The sequence below is a fragment of the Protopterus annectens genome, chromosome 3.part1, assembly GCF_019279795.1.
Source record: "Protopterus annectens isolate FY-2018-M chromosome 3.part1, PAN1.0, whole genome shotgun sequence".
Classification (NCBI taxonomy): domain Eukaryota; kingdom Metazoa; phylum Chordata; order Ceratodontiformes; family Protopteridae; genus Protopterus; species Protopterus annectens.
The window spans coordinates 16328849-16343787 of NC_056732.1; positions in this window are offsets into that span (position 1 = coordinate 16328849).

Genomic DNA, 14939 nt, shown 5'->3' on the forward strand with positions numbered 1-14939 from the left:
TTTTTTTTTTTGATGTTCAAGTTTTAACCCATATATACATATATTTACATATATAAATAAATATATATATATATATATATATATATATATATATATATATATATATATATGTTTATATTAACAGATAGAAATAGGTAGATATGTCTATATATGAGTATATGACAGATGTTTGAAGTATCAAAACTAAAACTAAAAACAGAATTTCAAATATCTGAATACGCTCTAGTTCGAATCATAAAGATTTAAAAAAAAACACAGTTTCTACTGCCCCCTGCCACTGCCATGTGGTAGGCTGCAAACTACACACCCAATGTTAATTATATATACCAACTCCGAGATTGTGCTTCATTGGGGAAAGGTCAAATTCCCATATCTCTCTGTATCTTAATCTTCCATTGAAAAAATGCCAGGAAATGTCATCAGTGGATTCATGATCAGATGTATCATCCTTATTTCCCTTCTGAAAGTATATATATATATATATATATATATATATATATATATATATATATATATATATAGTTACACTTCATAATCTCGAATTACTGAAATCCCGAATTTCAGTCACCCAAAACCATGAAGGCGAAAACCAGAATGCCGAAAGTGCATAAGAGCGAATTCAAATAGCTCGAATCCTCGCTTATGCATTTCTGGTATGTCGCGTGTAGTGTTATGGTGACTGAGATTGCAGGTGAGTGAATGTTTGTGTGTGTGTTTTGTATGTTGTATGTGTGGGTAAGGGTAGGGAGGTATAAGTGTGAGTGTGAGTGCTGGATTTGTTGGTGTCTGTGTGTGTGTCATGTGTATTTGTGTGTGAGTGCAAGATGACGTGCTGTGAGGTTTTTTTTTTATGTTATGTGCGACCTTGGATTTGGTATATATAAGTAGGGGGTATGGGGGGCGCAGGTCCCCTGCTTATATGTACTGTAGATTTGTGTGGTTTGTGTGCTGTGGGTGGAATGGTGTGTGTGTGTTAAGTGGTGTATGGTGTATGCATATTTGTGATTGTGTGATTCGGGATTGTGGATTTCGGTATTGTGAATGGTTCGACTTTATAGTCTCGGGTTACTGAAATTCGGGATTTCACTAATTCGAGATTATGAAGTGAAACCATATATATATATATATATATATATATATAAATATATATATATATATATATATATATATATATATATATATATATATATATATATATACGGATCCCTATGAATTGATTGTGTTTTCAGAAACTCGAAACTCATATCGGCGAAATGATACGATCTAATTTCCGAAAACGTGAAGCTTTTGAATGGAGATCGCGGAACAGTGAGGAGTATGAAATTTACCATTTTCCTCAATGCAGTGTGATCTCGGAGTTGGTATATATAATTTGTGGGAGGGGGGCGAGGATATGAATTTCAGGTTTCTGAAAACTCGATCAACTGACATATATATCTATATATGGGATGGCTTACTATCGCAATGATGAGTGTAGGTTTGGCGAGCATGGAATGTCGTGTAACAGTTGACTGACTCCTGTGTTTCCCACCTACAAGCATTTGTGTCCCCGGTTCAGGGAATGCTCCATACATTCACACGTATGTGGTTGACCTCAGGACTAGAGATCGCAGTCTTGTGTGGATCAGGAAATTTTTACCCTTTCCCCCCCTGTAGTGGGATCTTGGAGCTGGAATATATAAGTTGCAGGGAGTGTGGGAGGTGCAGGGGTGCTTGCCCCCTGCAGAAATGGGCACTTCTGTATTGTGCAGTACATATGTACTGCTGAAAACTACAACATATGTTACTGTTCTGAAAGGTGCAGGGGAAGGTATATGTCGAATAATACAGAATTTGCATAATCAGCATTAAATTCAACATACTGACTTTCTTCCTCTGCACTTTTTGGTGTTGTATTTCTTGTGAATGAATGAAATTCATTCTGTCATTCACAATTTTGATAGTAAACCTCTAGGATCATAGGATCATAGGATGTTACTAGGCTATTGGCCCCGAGGCCCTTACAAGCCTAGTCAAGAATTTAGCCCATGTTCCAATAAGCCAGCACCCGATGGTCCCCTCTGTTTGACTGAACATATGTTTGCTCATCGAATGCAGGGATGAATGGTGGATATGTCATTGGTATGGAATGTCAATACAGGTAAATGGGGTTTTGTGTGTGTGTGTGTGTGTGTGTGTGTGTGTGTGTGTGTGTGTGTGTGTGTGTGTGTGTGTGTGTGTGTGTGTGTGTGTGTGTGTGTGTATGTGAGTTAAGGTTAGGGTTGGGGATGAGGGAAGGATGGGTGTTGTGTGTTAGCTTTGTGAGTTTGTGCATTTTAGGGTAAGGGTTAGGTTAGGGGATAGATGTGTTGTTTTTTGTGTGTTTGTGAATGTTTATGTGTTTGAGTTTGTTTTGTATAGTGGCAGTGTTATGGGAAGGTTTTAATGACATTAAGGTGTACAGTTAGGGTTGGGGAAAGGGGCAGCATTAATGTTAGGGTTAACACCGATTACTAAAGTGGTGCAGGGGAGGGAGGGGATCAGAGACCCATGCCCTTTTTAATAATGGGTGCTAACCCTAATGCTGCCCCTTCCCCAACCCTAACACTACACCTATTAAAACCTTCCTGTAACACTGCTGCTGTTCAGACAAATTTGAGACTAGTGTTATGCGGGTTTTAGTTTTAATATTGGGAGACAAAATGGTTTTCTTCTCTCAATATTATTGTCGTGATTGTTTTTTTTGCTATTGTGTCAAAATTATTTTGTTGGTCTTCTACATTTGACATTAGGGCTGGTCGGTCATACACAATAAACTCATATACATATATATATATATATATAGAGAGAGAGAGAGATATTCTGTCTCTAACAACCAACATAGTCCCTTCACTATTTAAGTAGTTCTTTGTTATCCCCCGGCCTAATATCTCGACCTCAAAAGACTTCAAGGACTACAAACCCAATTCAAACATTTGCACTTTTAACAGAAATATTTGAGAAAATGCAAACATGTACTTGACCACATCAGCAGCTTTGGGTCTACTCTGTGACCAACAACATGGCTATAGAAATACTTTCAGCATCATGACAGGCCATTACTCTACATCTATTACTGCATGTACCAGGATGGACAAATGGACAATAGGCTCAGCCCAGGGGAACCTCCTGCTGCACAAACGTATTAAACTAAATTTTGGCAAAGTACAGTACAACAGGTCAAAAGCTACCTTTAAAATACATCCTTTTAACAAACCACACTTTCAATGGAGTGCCGGAAGGGTCAGTGTTTGACCCTTTGCTTTTCTCCGTGTTCATAAATAACACTATCCTAGATCTACCACAGTTGAACTTGATTGCAAATGCAGATGAGGGCTTTCTTACTGACTCTTAACAAAAAATAGCCCTGACCTACAAGATAAACAAAAAACAAAACCAATTATTGAGTCTTTGCAATGGAACAAACAAAACTCAGCTCTTAATTAACCGCAACAAATCGAGTCTAATTTTATTTATTACCCATCAAGAACTTGCAAAGCATCCTTCCTCCAGTTGTTATGAAAGACCTGCCTAATAATATTATATCGAATGTTATTTTACAAAATAGCCGGGGGTATCATACTTAATCTCCCTCTATCCCTTACCCCCGCCCCCCCCACCCACACACACACACACACACACACACACACACACACACACACACACACACACACACACACACAGAGAGTCAGCTGTTACTAAAACCCTAACCCAGTTAAAGTTCTCCTAACGTTTCCCATCTACTGACTCCATGGACAGACACTTTATAGAAAGAAATGTCTCCATATGCCAAGTGGAATGTGGTCTCCCTTTTACTCTCATTACATTCAGTGGACAGCACACACAAATTGCAAATACTAGAGAAGAAAAACTGTTGCTTTATTCTACCAAATGGGAACAGCACTCACCGTGACCTCATAACTTGTTCAAGTGTCTTTCAATATCAGCCAAGTCAACATTTATATTAGACCGTATGATTTACAAAATTATCCACTTTCAACTATGTCCTTCTCTTAGATCAAAATTAGTCACTAATGACCCAATCTCAGAGAATGTAATGAAGAAGATATTAGCACTCTTAGAACTCACTTTAAAACAGCCAGAGGTGAAAGAGCATTTGCTAAACTAGTCTCTACTACATGGGACCACAACCCAGCTGATACACAAACCCAAGAGACTCTAAAAGTGTTCCGAGTCAGTCTGAAAGAACATCTTCAGCAAGAGGCACAATGCACTTGCTTTCATGATATTGGATAAATGGTCCCAGATTATCAATAAGTATCTAATTACATTACAATGCACTAAATCTTTCTGTATGAATTTTCTCTCATTGTATATAATGGAAATGCAACCCTGTATGCAATTTTTATACACTGTTAATTGTAGATAATGTACATAACTACTATATGAATATCACGATAATGCTTGGGATTAATGTGCTGTTTCTCTATCCTAACTGTATTGCATGATATTTCCTGCAATATGTTGTATATCACTTGACCTCACTAATTTATTATGCCTGTAAATTTTGCATTTCTAGTCTAAATGTGTAAATTTACTTTGAAATATGGAAGCATCAAAAATAAAAAAAAAGTCACATTCTTGAAAGGAGGCAAGCCCCCCAACACCCCAATGTGTGTGTGGGGGACTGCACCCACCACACCCCCTGTTAATTATATATACCATTTCTGAGATTACAGAACAGTGGGGAAGGGTAGATTCCACTCCTGCTGTTCTAGGGCCTTCCACAAAGTTAATGTAAGCAAAACGGTTCATATGACTATTCACTCATGTCCACCAGCAATCATATGACTATTCACTCACATCCACCAGTGGTAAAGGCATTCAGTATTATGAACATCTGAGTATCTGAAATGATAACATGTGTGTGTGTGTGTGTGTGTGTGTGTGTGTGTGTGTGTGTGTGTGTGTGTGTGTGTGTGTATATATATATATATATATATATATATATATATATATATATATATACAGATATAGATATATTCACAAATTTGAAATTTCAGTATATCAAAGTTAATACACCTAACCCTACCTACACTATCAAATTAATCGAAAAAGAGACAAAACAAAACAAAAATAACATAAAGCAATATTTTTGAAGTCCCCCCCCCCCCCGAGCCAATTAAAATACAAATTATTACTTTGTTGCTACTGTGAGTCTTTCTGTGGTATATTTTTGAAGGTGGGAGGTTATCCTGCAGCTTTCCCGGATGTCCTGCTCCTATGGCTGTTCTTACGTCTTCTAGGGTTGATTCTTCTTCCACTTTCAATGTAGGTTGTGTCAGGGGCAGAATAGCTTCTTAGAGGGTGCTGTTCATTCCAAACTGCTGGAAGCACTCCTTCCATCTGCCTTTGATGTCCTGTAGATCTCTGAACAGGCTGTTGTTGGCATCTCTCATAAAAATGTCTAAATAGTATGTTCTTTATCTTTCTGTCATTGTCTTGCTATCTGATCGAGTTGCTTTGTATTCCATTTGAGGCGAACTTCAAATTAAATGCAGATTTTTGTTTGAGATGATAGATCATTGTATGTGTTCCCTGTAGAGATGTAGTGTAGTTAATATGTTGCGCCCTTTTATAAAGCCATATTTGATCACAAGGAACAGGCTTTATTTTTGAAAACAAGTTTTGAGTGTTGACATATAGCTTTTCAGGAATCATTGAGAGACAAGGCAAAAAAATGGAATTACATGATTCATCCGTTATCGTAGGACTCTGCTAAAGGAAGAGCGGTAGAATTTTTTTTTTTCCCCAGGGAAGTGAAATACACCAGTTGAGAGGTAAATGTTGATTATATGCTGTATTGAGATGGAAATTAAAGGATGTATATACCTAAAATTCATCTGAGACAACTTTGCCATGCTTGGGGATATAATTTAGCCAGTGACTTAATATCAATAAGGGTTAGGGTCGCCACCTTTTAAAGCATGAAAAACTTGACAAAATCTCCACCCTTTGTCACAACCATTATCTTACTAATTTCAGTAAAGTGAATGTGCAGTATTTTATGTGCAGATGTAATAATCATTCTAGAAAAACTTCTTGAAGGAAAAGTAGATAATGTGCTAAATACAGATGAGCAAATCTCTAAATATTCTGGATAAGCTAAAATATATTTTGCAACATTCTTATTGTTTAGGTAGTTGATATATTTGTTGAAACCATTACACTAGGCAGCATGGTGGCCTGTCTAAATAATATCTTCTTTATCTTTCTGTCGTTGTCTTGCTATCTGATCGAGTTGCTTTGTATTCCATTTGAGGTGAACTAAAAATTAAATTAGGTGGCAGCCCCCTTAATACAGAAGAGGTAATAAGAGATCTGGGGACCCAGGTAGATAGTGATCTCTCCTTTGACAATCATGTTGCCAAAGTAGTTAGGAAATCCTTCTGTGTGGTCCATCTAATTACTAAAGGGTTCGCATCTAGAAATAAAGAGGTTATAGTGCCCCTCTACTCGTCATTCATTAGACTCATCATAGAGTACAATGCCTCATTTGGGATGTACCTCACAAGACGCTTACAACAGCTGGAAAGACCACAAAAGTACCTCACCAAGAGGATTACTGGTCTCAAACATATGTCCTGTGCAGCCCGACTGAAAAAACTCCGGCTATACTCAGTGGCATATCGCTTACTCAGAGGTGACCTCTGCCTGACTTACAAAGCCATGTCCAACTCAGAATTGATAGACATGCTCCACCTAAAGAAATCCAAGTCACTGCGAACCATGCGCTCTAGTGAGCTAAACCTCGCCACAACAATAAATAGAACATGCTGGAGGGATAGATTCCTGTCACAGAGACTCCCCATGCTTTGGAACAAAATTCCAAATTACATCAGGCAGAGCCCTTCACTAACACTCTTCAAGAGAAACCTTAACGAGTGGATGGGTAACAGAAAATACACCCCTGGGATCACTTCATTGGCTCTGTTTGACAGAGGATCAGTTAATTAATCAATGGGGCAGCGAAAGCCAGCACACTCTGGCTAGGCTTATAAATGCCCTTGGGCAGATAGCCTAGTACCTACCTATCAACCTATGGAGTGAAAGTTGAAACCATTATATTAAACAGCATGGGGGTGAAAGTTGAAACCATTACATTAGACAGCATGGGGGTGAAAGATGAAACCATTACATTAAACAGCATGGGGGTGAAAGTTGAAACCATTATACTAAGCAGCATGGGGGTGAAAGTTGAAACCATTATACTAAGCAGCATGGGGTGAAAGTTGAAACCATTATACTAAGCAGCATGGGGGTGAAACAATCGTACTGAGGAGACAAGGAAAGGAAGAAGAATATTACACTGTTTCTTTTCAATGTACACTTAATTTCTTCTTGAATCCAATTGATATCTAATATTATTTATACTAAATCCAAAAACATGATTTTACCACAGAGAAAAAAGTACAATTGGAGGCCAAATCTATTATTTTACTTTTATAAAAAGAAGTATCAAACTTTATTTTTGTTAGGATTTGTGTACCTCTGCTGTGGTGTGGCATGAACATGAGTTTGTTTAATCTATTTATCTGCTAATGGTCACATATCATACATTCCATGATGCTAGTTAATACAAACAATTCTGACAACATAATTTAAAAGTAAATAGGAAAAACAAGTGAAACTGTAAACAGTTTTGGAAAGTATTCCATTTTGGAAAATATTCTTTAGAAATTTGTTGGCTTTCAGAATGACTTGAAATACAGGAGGAACATTCACCAAAACAAATTTCCTAACAGAGTCCCTAATTACATTTCCTACTGCTAGTAAGGGTGAGTGGCTGGGCTACCAGAGGGGAATGAATCCAAATAATGTTGCAGGTAAATTACCTCAGTGAGAGTTGTAGTGAAATTGGGTCTAGCAACTTATTTAGAAAGAGTGAATACAAAGACTTGTCTTATATCTGAAGGCTTATGTCGGTCTTGCTTATTAAAAATCAGTGAATTACTTACATTTGGAAGTACCAATACAGCTACCTAATCATGATACATGTTCCTGGGATTCACCTATAATGAGGTTCACTTTTGTATGAGATAATCAGTTTTGCTATTTATTTATTTTTTTATATGCATTTTCTGGCAGCACTCTGTTCAGGCCTTTTTTCTCTGTTTCTCTTTTTGTATACCACCCAGGTTTATTTTCTGGATGTCAAGGCATTGTCATGGTAATTTGTTAGCAAAGAGGTTGCTTATGGCTGTTGCTTGATTGCACAGGATGTACTGTTATTCTGGAATAGGACTAACATGCTCAAGTGGGTATTAGGTATTGCAGTCTCCAAAGTCATACAAGGACACTCTGCAGGGACCAGCTCTAAGAGTTGTGCAATCTGATATATTTGTTTGAAGATTCACAAGGTATGCCTGGAGCTAGGTACTTCTGATATTTTGCAGAGTGGCATGTAACTATATTGCAATGATTGCTAAATTCTGGAAGGAGCTATGTAGTAGTTAAATAGAATTAAGTTAATAATGGTACGTTTTCTTGTGTAAGTACGACACTTTGAAGATTCTTAGGTAATTTGACTAAAACCATTACTTGTATTTATATCTGTTAAGGATGTCTTTATTTAATGCTCCTAATGCAAGATAAAACCAGCTACCATACATTGATCTTGGCTTTTTGGCTGGATAATGAAACTGTTTATAAAATCCTGCCTTCCTACAGGAATGGTGGAGAATGAATTGCACAGGAGTCCTGCATTCAGTATGAGATAACCACATAACAAAGATTCACACAAAGTCAGAACTGGTCTTTCTGAATTTGTAGGAGATCTTACTAAACAGAAAGTGTTCAGACTCCTTTTAAACTGAAGGAAAACCTTCCCCATCTCTAGCAATAATTACAGGTTTTTGCCATTGGAATGCTTAATAAATGGATTCAGTGGAGTAAAAAAAAGTTTTTTTTCTGTATGTGCATGTGTCTGTCTATTGTTTTTTTTTTTTTTTCTTTTTTTTGCCTCCAAACTCTCTTGAGTATATAAAGCCTTATTTCCTCATGGGACAGTTTGTTCTCCTGTAAGATGGGAAAAGATATGCCTGAGCTGAGGATCTTGAAGATTCAGAGGATTTCGATTCTCTTCATAGGTTCATAGGTGTTTAATAGGCTAACTACCACAAGGGCCTTTTTAAGCCAAGGCATGCATCCCAAATCTCTGACAAGTTCTTGATAAGTGTAAGCAGGGCTTGGAGGTAAATATTTACAAGTGAGGCCTGGGAGATGAACCATTTACAGACTGCCTGTATCCATAAGAGAGATAGGTGCCAAACTTGGGATTAATTGCCTAATCTGCAGCCAGTTGTCCAAGGTACACTTGAATTTGGTTATGGAGGAACTATGCTTCACATGGATAGCAATACTGTTTCAGAGAAGGGATGGTCTCTGGGATACATACCTGTCTCTCCAGCAGGTCCTATTTATATCACAGGCAATGTTAAAGTCTTTATAATGGGTAATTCAGGTGCTGTTTGTTTTACGAATATGCAGGCAGTCCATCAGAGAGGGGACTGACAATGTCTTGTATGCCAGGCATAGATCTTCCCCTCAACAGTCTGTAGGAGAAAGAATACAGGGATAGGGCCTTGAGGAAGTCTGCATAGGACATGTTGCTTATGCCCTATATTCTTGTATTTATTTATTTGCAGTTTGTTAACCGGGAAAGTCCACTTAGCCTTATAGAGCCCATTTTCACTCGAGGTCTGGGGAGAAAAGCTCCTCAGTATAATAAAAAGTCCATTCAACATAAAATTTTTTATATAGGTAGTTTAGCATAGCCTGACATTATAGTAATAACAGAGTTGGGATCACATTCAGTACAAGTAAAATTATGTACAGTTATATACAATAATAGTATAGTGGGGTATTTTTTAAAAAGATTGGAGTACTGAGATTGCAAACTCAGTTAGCAATACAGTGGAAGTGCAGAGAAATTGTAGATAACCCACAGTGCAGAAAGTAGGGGAGAGTGTGTCATTTTAGATAAGTTTTCAAGGGGGGTGACTGCAGGAACAGTTCCAGGTGGAAGATAGATAAGTATGGAGAGAAGCTTTGGAGTGGTCAGGATTTTGCATTGTTCTGGTAGCTAATGGGAGAGCCATCCAGTTCTTGGCTAGAGAGTAGGAGAAGAGAAGATGACTTGGTGGCAGGTTAGGTTTGTGAACCTGAAGAAATTGCTGATTCTCTGGTCTAATGGACCTATCTGCGAGATAAAAAGTGAAGATAGAACTAAGGGCAAAGCAGACAGAGGGTTTAAAGATACGTTTGTGAGCAGTAGTAAGCTGCAGGGAGCTTGGACGTTCGAGCCATTTTAGGAGGGAGACGAGCAGTGCGGTCATGGGAGGGGACTTTGGCATTTGTTGTAAATTTTGCAATTTTATTATAAGAAATCTTAAGTTTAGCTTTTAGAGAGGTCTGGAGGTTGATGAGTAGTGGGGCGCCATACATAAGGGAAGGAAGCAGTAGAGCCAAGTGCTTGTTCAGAAGAGAGGCTAAAGTATTGGTTGTGCCTGTAGAACATTCCAAGTTTTTGATGTTTTTTTTTAAGTTTTGCTGTATGTGAATATCAAATTTTAGTTGTTCATCTATGGTTACTCCCAGAAGTTTTGTTTGGCTGACATTTTCTATTAGGGCTTTTGTTTGGGAGTAGATATTAAGTGTGCCTTTGTCCAACAGGTTAGACATTTTAGGGGTGAAAAGATTTCTTAGGGTTGAGGGCTAGGTGGTTATTAAACATCCAGGACTCAGGGATGGAGAAGGCAGCTTGGGTTTTAAGTTGAAGTTCAGGGATAGAGTCAGCTGTGCAGATAATGGAAGAGTCACCAGCATATTGTTTGTGGTTAGAAGTTACCCGATGCCATTATTTTGTGACATCAGCACTGATATTACAAACAGAAGGAATACTGAATTTTCCCCAATATTAATAAAAGGGTTGCAAGTTAAGAATATTAACTGTCAGTCTATATCCAGTACTAGTGTAGGTTTTACTGCTTTACCATCTGTGCCTAGCTGTATTATTAATATGTCTGTTGATAGTAATAAAATTAAGGCAGCAGTTATAAATAACTAGAAGATTATTTCAGGCAATAATGAATTATCTACTATTTTGGGTAATAAACCTAGTTTTGTGTTAAAGAAATCAAACACTATTAAGAACTTGTTAGAAACGAATGACAATTTGAAATCTATGCCCATATCCAATAAACCTAGGGGAATGTTTAAATGCTTCTGTTGCAGTACTTGTAGATACATTCATGAGGGACCTTTCATAAAGTTACCCCATTTAGATAGAACTATTAGTGTGCAAGGAAGATTCGACTGTAATTCCATCAATTTAGTGTATGTTGCTTTATGTTCAGACTGTACTGCATTTTATATAGGTATGACTACCAGGAATCTTAATACATGTGTAAAAGAACATTACTATGCCATTAGAACTAAAAATGATAAGAATTACTTGTTTAAACACTCTGTAATTTGTAGTTCTTATAAAACATTTACTTTCAGTGTGTTGGAACAAGTTGACATTGATTTAAGAGGTGGCAATATAAAAAACAGAGTAGAGAGAAAAGAATCATTATGGCAGCTTAGATTGGGTGCTGATAGATTTCCAGGCCTTAATGAGTCTATTAATATTAAATGTTTTTTATCAGATAGTAGATAGTATGTTGATTCACATTTATATTTTATACTTTAATATATATATATATATATATATATATATATATATATATATATATATATATATATATGTGTGTGTGTGTGTGTGTGTGTGTGTGTGTATTTTTTATCAATTGTTTTTAAATGTGCTTATTATATTATGCTTTGTTGCTACACACTTTAAAAATTTTAGCTAAAAAGTTGATTGTCAATTATGTAATTTAATTTAATTTGATTAGTGGAAGGGACATGAGATTGTAAGTATATAAGTCTGTGTAAAAATGTCTGTAATTGTATTTCTGAAGAAATCATTCTGATGAAAGCGTTGAGTAAAACGTTTTTTATGCTAATTCCTGATTGGGGACTTCCTCTGCTGCTCCAGTGTTTGGTTTTATTTGTTTTTTCTTCACTGGTGGTCATTTTTATTAGTAATATTGGATAATGGCCCCATTGGTCACAGATGTGCGAAAATTGTTAATGAAAATATTGAATAGGAGGCGACCAAGTATGGAGCCTTGACAAACTCCGGTAGAGGTATGAAGATAGGGATAGATGGAATTCTACCATTTGACGACCTGTTGTCTATCTTTTAAGTAAATTGAGAACCGGTTAAGAGTTGTTTTGGATAGTCTCAAGTAGGAGAGTTTGATAGCAGTAATGGGTGTGAGACTGTATCAAAAGCTTTTGAAAGGTCTAAGAATATGGTATATACTATTTTGCCATTATCATGGGCTCTGTTAATAGTATCCATGAAAGAAATGAGGGCAGTGGTAGTACTGTGGCCAGGTCTGAAACCATGTTGTGTGGATTACAGGAGATGGTTTTGAAGTAGGTGGGGCATTAGCTGAAGGCGAATGCACTTTTCCAAGTTCTTAGAGATAGGGAAGAGGATAGTGATAGGTCAAAATTGAGACATTGTTTTTACCTCCTTTGTGAAGAGGGATACTGAAGGATTTCTTCCATAACTTGGGCACATAGGATTCTTGCATGGATCTGTTGATTAAGATACCTTATAGGGTAGGGAATGGCTTCATCTGCAATCTTTAGAAATGTTGTGAGTAAATTGTCGGGGGCACTGGAGCAGGGTTTGAGTTTAAGAAGTTGTCTTTTGATAGTTGTGGTAGAAATGTGATAGGGGGTGAAATTAGGTGTGGAGTGGGGGGAGGGTTCAGAGGTGGAGGAGGGGAAAATGGGAGGCATTCTTGGTGAATCAGTGTCATTTTTGTTGTTATTGGTATGAGAGAAGGTGGCAGAAATATTGGCTATAGAGTTTATAAAGAAGGAATTAAAGAAGGAAGCAGTTTCGTGTGTGTATTTGTCAGGGTGAGGACAAGGACTGTGTTTTGTACCTGAGTTCAGAAGAGAAGAGATGGAGTTCCAGAATTTTTTGTGGTTTTGTTTATGGTTAGACTGCAATTTTCAATAGTGGGCTTTTTTGTCTTCAAGAACCATTTTTTTACCTGATTACAGAGCTGTTTAAAGTGAGTAAGGGTGTCCTGTTTTTTGATGGTTTGATAATGGTTCCAGGGTTTATGTTCAAGGTGCATCTGATTTTTAGTTGATTTGGTTAGCCAGGAAGCATAGTTAGTTTTGACCCATTTCAAGTGGAGTGGAATGAGGCCATTTAGAATGTCAAGGAATGTAATGTTGAAATAAACTGCCTCATCTAGTGGGAGAATTTTTAATATGAGCCAGTTAATAATTTTGAATGTTTCAGTAAATATTAGAGGATTAAAGCTTGTTAGGTTCCTTGTCTGCTTGTACAGATGCTAATTTTGGAGGGCTCAAGTAGTGTGGCAGATAGAGGCAGGGAGGTGGTTGCTTCGTGTGTTTGAAAGGATACCTGCTTCAGATATTTTATTGGGATGGGAGATGAGAATCCATTCTAGGGTGGCTACGGAGGGGTTATCCTTGTTAAGTCAGGTAGAGGTGTTTATGAGTTGGCTGAAGTTGAACACACTAATAGTAGTGTCATGGGAGTTAGAGTTGAGGTTGGTCCAGTTAATATTTAGGTTGCCTAGGATAAAAGTTTCATTTTTAATGTCGGCAGAGGTCCAGGCTACTATTTCTTCTAGTAGAAGTATATTGTTTCCAGGGATTATGTAGAGAGCTATGATACAATGATTTTTATGGTTATTAAACTTTAAGAAAGAAATGGAGATTTCTGCATTGTTGAACTGTAGAATGGATTTGAGTTGGGTACTATATTTAATGAGTTATGGAAGACTACTGCTACCCCACCTCCTTTTTTGTTAGGTCTGTTCAATTTGATGGTCTGAAAGCTTGGGGGGAGAAATTCATAATTTTTAATATATGGTTTTAACCAGGTCTCGGTGATGGCAATTATGTTGGTTGAGGGCTATCCAAGCTTGCAAATTGGGACTTTTGTTGCAAATACTTTGAATATTAATAGTTATCATGTGAATAGATTTGTGTGAATTAGTTCCAGGTGCTAGAGAGGAGAATTTAGAGGTAGTGGGGCCTGGGTTAGGATGTATGTCTCCTGATAGAGGCAGAGTACTGAATTAAAATACATAAAATAAAGGCTCCTGTTTTGTGTGAGATTTGGGGTTAATTTGTTGAAATATCTTGATGTTGTAGTTTGTTTGGGTTATGAGGACTTTGTGAGAGGTACAAGTTTTGGTTTGTACTGGAGGAGGGGGGTTTATTAGGTAAAGGTTGGGAGATATACAGGATTAGCTTGTAAGGAGTTGTGGATGAGAGGTGGAGGTGGTGGAACAATGAGGTGAGAAGGACATGGGGTTCAGGACAGTGAGATGTGCTAGCAGTCAGAGGTGTATGGAGAGAGGTGATAGGAGTAGAAGATATGTATTTAGTGACTGCATTGTAGGCTATGTTTGGAACTGGCTGTGAGGAGAGGAGTTGACTAGATGTGATAGCAGCTGGAGGACAGTAATAGGTGGATATTACGATAGAGAGTGTATAGGAAATGAGTGCAGACCAGTGGGAGTAGAAGTGGTGAGGCGACTAGAGAAATATGAGCTGAAAATAAGGGTGGGGATTGGCTGAATAAAAATGTGGGGAGGAGTCATTGATGGTTAAGAGTAAGAGTAGGGGATGGGTGGGAACTGGGGGCAAAGTAGGGGAGCGGAGTGAGCCCAAGTGGAGCGAGGGTTAATGGAGCGGGCAGAACCTGAATTCTGACTGTGCGCCAAATAAAAAAAATGACTGTACACCAAAAACAATCTATAGCAGTGGCCAGAAGGTAGGTGCAGAATTCC